This window comes from Helianthus annuus, chromosome 16, assembly GCF_002127325.2.
Source record: "Helianthus annuus cultivar XRQ/B chromosome 16, HanXRQr2.0-SUNRISE, whole genome shotgun sequence".
NCBI classification, from domain to species: Eukaryota; Viridiplantae; Streptophyta; class Magnoliopsida; order Asterales; family Asteraceae; genus Helianthus; species Helianthus annuus.
The window spans coordinates 28,953,662-28,959,661 of NC_035448.2; positions in this window are offsets into that span (position 1 = coordinate 28,953,662).

Consider the following 6,000-nt stretch of genomic DNA (forward strand, 5'->3'; position numbering starts at 1 on the left):
TTATAGTCTGGTTTTAACAAAACGTTTCCCCTTTATTAAAACCAAGTTCACTATAACCAATGGCTCTGATACCAATCTGTCACACCCCCAAAATCCACCCGCGGAGTACTACCGCTTGGAGGCGTGACTGACCAGGATCCAGCCACCAATCATACTGAACAAGCATATAAATAGTTATAAAAGTCTAACCAATACGATTGGTGTTCAAACAAAACAAAGTTTAAGTTGCAAGCGGAAGCATAAGTCTCAAAAGTAAAACACAAGTTCAATTGTTTCAAGTTTAACATGGTACGCAGCAATCCGTGTCCCACAACGACTCTCCTCCATGCAAGCTCCAGCTGAGTACCTATGGTCCTGCAAAGCATGTAGTAACGAGTCAACAACTAGTTGAGTGAGTTCACAGTTGGGTGTTCGTTTTAGTTGTTTCGAAAACAGTTTCCTTTAACTGGCATCCTGCCGTGGGGGTTACCCCATAGTTTAAAAACGTGACTTGTTTATTCCCGGTTACTCTGGCATTCCAGCCGTGGGGGCTACCCCATGTTAGTTATCAGGCATTTCGGCCGTGGGGGCTACCCCATGCGTACACTAGACTCGTTACCATATCGACTGCTGACTGTAGTCATGTTTATGTGCCCTGAAACTGTCAATGTCTATCATCATTGACGTGCCCCAGATCCATTAGTTCACGCCCGTCCTCTGCGGCACGGTGTGAGGTTTGTCAGACCTAAATAGCGCTATCTAACTAATGACCCGCTCGCCATTGGCCCGGCGATTAAGTCGATATAAAAAGGAGGGACTTCGTGATAGAGTTTTGGTCTAGTACGAGTTATCCGTCCGTCCGGACGAGGAATCACATTCCTGAACCACTGCTGTCCTACCCAAGGAGGACGAGGAACACACGTTCCTTAACCCCATTCCCAACCCAGGGAATCCCACGCTTTGTAGAGGGTGTGAACTCACCTTGGTTTGCTCGGCAGTTAATCACAGAAAGGTCAATCAAGTCGCAAGTAGTCAACTACGTCCTAACATAGATACCACTTATATCAGATTCGAACCAAGCAGTGCACATACAAGTAGAAATCATGGCATGGCAGTTTATCAATAACATACTCAAATAACAGTAGCACGTATGACCCATATGTTCAGCCCAATTACTTAAGCCCAAAACATGCATTAATCAGTAGCACAAGGAGTCCATAAGGCCGGCCCATTAACTTAGGCCCGTAACTAAGCAAGCCCGATAAGTGTGGTCTCGAGTCGCAACCGGACTCGCAAGCGTGGTTGCGGGTTATGCTGGTATTGATCTCGAGTCGCAACGGGACTCGCAACCTGTGTCGCAACCTGTGGTCTCGGCTTGTCACGCTATGGTCTCGAGTCGTAACCGGACTCGCAAGCGTGGTTTCGAGTCATACTGTTTGTGCTGATCATAGATGGTTGCGAGTCGCAACCTATGTCGCAACTATGGTCTCGGCTCATCATGCTGTGGTTTCGAGTCGCAACCGGGTGTTTCGACTCCCCAGCACCGGCTGATCCTTCGCAGATTGTACTATCCAATAGAATTCATGCAGAATTATGTACTATCCACTAAACATGTTTTGTTGTCTAACATTTACCCAAAATGGATCAAACAATTCAGATTTCAAATATTCAAAGCACCTTCAAGCACATTCAAGTTGTTCTTCATATATTCAAAACACATTCATCAAGTTCTTCACATATTCATAACATAAGCAACCCTTATTCAACCAAATTTATGAACCACAACTCACTAGCATGCATCCTATTATGACAAGCATTTGGTTTCCATTCATCCATCAATTCCACTTGTATGAACACCCAAACCCTTCGGATCCAAACCCAAGTAAAACCGATAACACCATTCATATTCAAGCATACTACACATTTTATCATAACAATGCATCAACTTATCATGAACCCAAGTAAAAACCGAAAACACTTATGAACCGATTTCTTTGAACATCAATTTCATCATGCATCACTCAACAACAACATATTGTCAAACACTTCAACATTCATCAATCCAAGCACAAAACACAACATGAATATCTTAACACTAAGCATTAAGAAACACTAACCGGTTGATGGGTTTCGAGGATGTGTGTGAGCTTCCAACCGATTGTGTGTGTGAGCCGATCCAAGAATCCAATCCGAAAGTGAGGAGTGTGTTTGTGTCTCTAGGGTTTTAGTGAGAGGGAAGTAGGAGAGTGTGTGAGAGTGAGTGTGTATGGTTGCCCAAAGAATGGCAAGGTTGGTAAGAAGTATGATATATATATTAGTTCCACAAGGTGCACCCTAATGGGTTTAGTTTACAAGTCGGCTAAGGGGTTTACGGCCCAAATGGCCCAACCGGTTACTGTTCACTCGAGACCACATGGTCTCGAGTCGGGTCCTTGTTGTTTCGGTTCATATACATACACGCATACACATAATATAACATGTAGTTCACATAAGATGTTCACATATATCATTGCACCAAACATGTCAACTAATCACATAACGTATAAGCATGTTACATCAAGACACAACGAAAGGTTCTAAATTTCGAGTTGTCACACTATCACCTGGACTGCGTAAACTAGCATGGTGAAACTTATTATATGTTTACATGATGGATATGAGTTTTTAAACTATTATGCTACGTATTCAAAGTTGTATGCTTGCCAACATTTTTGTTGATAGTATTTTAATACATGTTGCAGGTTGATAGTAGCTGGGATTCAAGAAAACAAGCTAGGATGATGCTTAGAAACTCATCTAGATAAATTAGACAGTTTTAAACAATATTTGAATCTTGATGTATTTTGATGATGTGGTTGTGGTTGTGGATCGTTTGACTTTTAGACAATTTTTATGAAATTTGATTAATCATTATTGAAACATTAGTGTTGTGGAATCTCTTGAGCAATCTGGTTCGCTTAGTGCCGCATCCCGATGTTCCGCCATCGGTTGGGGTGCGACAGATTGGTACCAGAGCCATAACTATAGGGAATTAGGAAAAGTAGGAATGCTTCACCTAGTCTATAGTTCTAGGAACTTTGACTCTTATTTGTTGTTTAAAACTTATGCATTCTACCGTACATGCTTCCTAGCAACACTCCCTGTTAAACATTACATGCCTTTCCTAAGGCTAACACAAATACACACTTGGATGCTTTGAAAACACTCTCGAAACGACTCATCAAAACAGGGGTGATTCCCGCCTTTGATGACGACTTTCGCTCAGCAGTGTTTGTATTTTGCACGAGATTTACCCTCAAGTCAGGAGTGACATCCAAAACTTGATGGGAAATCTCCATTTCATAATCTAGTAGGTCTTATCTATTGATAAGTACCGACCCTATTAGGGTATTATGTTGTCAAGTTAGAGGTGAAACTCGCATCTTGATAACTAGTCCCACTCTTTGATTTTCAGTCTCGCCAAAGTCTCGAAATTCCCAATCAATTAGGGACGTGTAGTGACTGAAAAGACAAATATCATAGGCCTAACATCAAGTCAGGAGTGACATCCAAAACTTGATGGGAAATCTCCATTTCATAATCTAGTAGGTCTTATCTATTGATAAGTACCGACACTATTAGGGTATTATGTTGTCAAGTTAGAGGTGAAACTCGCATCTTGATAACTAGTCCCACTCTTTGATTTTCAGTCTCGCCAAAGTCTCGAAATTCCCAATCAATTAGGGACGTGTAGTGACTGAAAGGACAAATATCATAGGCCTAACATCGATGACGTATTTGTCTAAGTAAGCCAAGGCACGTTGCCTCAATTCGAAAGGGGTTCGATTCACTTTAGTTAGTTAACGTTCCACTACCCGGAACAATCCTATGTTTTATGAGCCTATCTTTTTATGATATCTCGATTTTCATGTGGGTTTTATACTTGATACTTTGTTCGTTTCGAAACTTTTACACGAATTGCACGTATCCCCGTAATCTAAAACAATAATCATAATTTCTCAGGATCGAACTAAATTTATGATGCTTTAATCATTTGTGTTTTACTACGTGGAATCTTGGTTAAACTACGAGAAAACATGCTGAACGTTTATGCTATGTGAAACAACTTGATCAAACTATGTGAAACATGTTGAACGTATTATGCTATTAAACGATGTGAAACTTGTTGAACGTTTGTGATGTATGAAACAACTGGAGTCTTTATGCAAACATGTGAAACTTTATGCCATACTATGTGTTTGTGAAACTATATTGTTAAACGAAACCTTGTGATCGAGTCTCACCCGATCCTTAATCTGACTCTTTAGATGTCGTCAAGTCGTCTCTCCAACCCACACAAGAAGTCAAAGGCCAACACTCAGAAAAAGATGATGTCTTTCATGGACGACCAGATTGCACACATCATTCCCGAGATTGTATCTGAAATCCAGGGATCAAACACTCCTCCCTCCTCCGTCGACTCGAAAACTGTCCAGCCTAAGCCTGTGAGCTTCAACTACAAACACGTTGTCTCTTGCACCCTAAGCCTTTCACGGGCAGCGATGTGGTGACCGCAATGCTAGAGTGGTTCGACAGCATCAAGGTTACCTTCATCAACAGTGAATGCCCGGAGCATCTAAAGACTAGGAGTGCAACTGGCGTGTTTCAAGGCAGAGCTCTAGAATGGTGGACGAATGAGAGGAACATCCGCTCCAACGATGAAGCTTATGCTTTTCCTTGGGCTGAAGTTAGGGATATGATGATGCTCGAATTCTACCCTCTGCATGAGCAGCAGAAACTTGAGGATGAATTCTGGCATCTGAAATAAGTGGGTGATGACAACCTGACTTATACTACCCGTTTTAAGCAACACACTTGGTGTCTACTCCTAAACGCATGATCACCAAGTACATTCATGGGTTACCTCCCGCTATACGTGACGCCATTGAAGCAGCTCAACTCAGCTCCATTGAAGAAGTTTACCGTCTTGCAGCAAGTTTGAACAACAACCGTGTTCGTGATAAACAGTCTGGAAACTCTGCTCCATCGAAACCTGCTAACCAGATTACCCAGCAGCCAAGTGGTAGCAAGTACAAGAAACGAAAGTCTCAGGGTTCTGGCTGCAACACAATTGTCCTTGCTGCAAATGCAAACCCTGTTGGCAATGCTATTGTGCCTGCTGCTGCTAACCCTCCTGCTCCAGAGAACATCAAGAAGTCGTACACTGGGGTTCATCCCAAGTGTGCAACTTGCAACTATCATCACCCTGCAAACTCTGCTTGCCATTTGTGTACCAACTGCAATCGCTATGGTCACACAACTCCTTACTGCCATCAAGCCAATCAGGTGCAGCAAGCCCCACCAGCTCAGCCAGCTCAACCGGCCCAGCAGAATCCCAGGCCAGCAAATAATGTGAAAGCCTGCTACAAGTGTGGATACACCACTCACCTTCGTCCCTAGTGTCCCCAGCTGAACCAGGAGCAACAGCAAGCCGCTCGTGGATGAGCATTTAACATCAATGTAAATCAGGCTCGTAACGACAATGACGTCGTTAATGGTACGTTTATCGTTAATAATCTTTACGCTTTGATACTATTTGATACTGGTGCCGACAGAAGCTTTGTTCCGTAGAATTTGAATCTTTGTTAAACTGTGCACGCTCTAAGCTACCTAAGTCGTTCTCTGTGGAGATTGCCAATGGTAAGTCTATCCTAGTCGATTATATCCTCCGTGATTGTTCCCTGACTCTTAACGATCACGTTTTTGCTATTGACCTCATACCTATGCAATTTGGTAGTTTCGTTATCATTGGCATGGACTGGTTGCGAAAGAACCATGCTGAAATCGCTTGTCATGAGAAGTACGTTCGTTTACCTCTCCCATCTGGCGATACGTTGCACGTCTGTAGAGACCGACCTTCTAGAAGACTGAAGTTGATGTCATGCACTCAAACGAACAAATGCTTACGTAAACAGTACTTTGCCTTCTTGGCCCACATAGTGGAACAAAAGGGCACGGGAAGGAGCGTAAGTGATGTTCTAG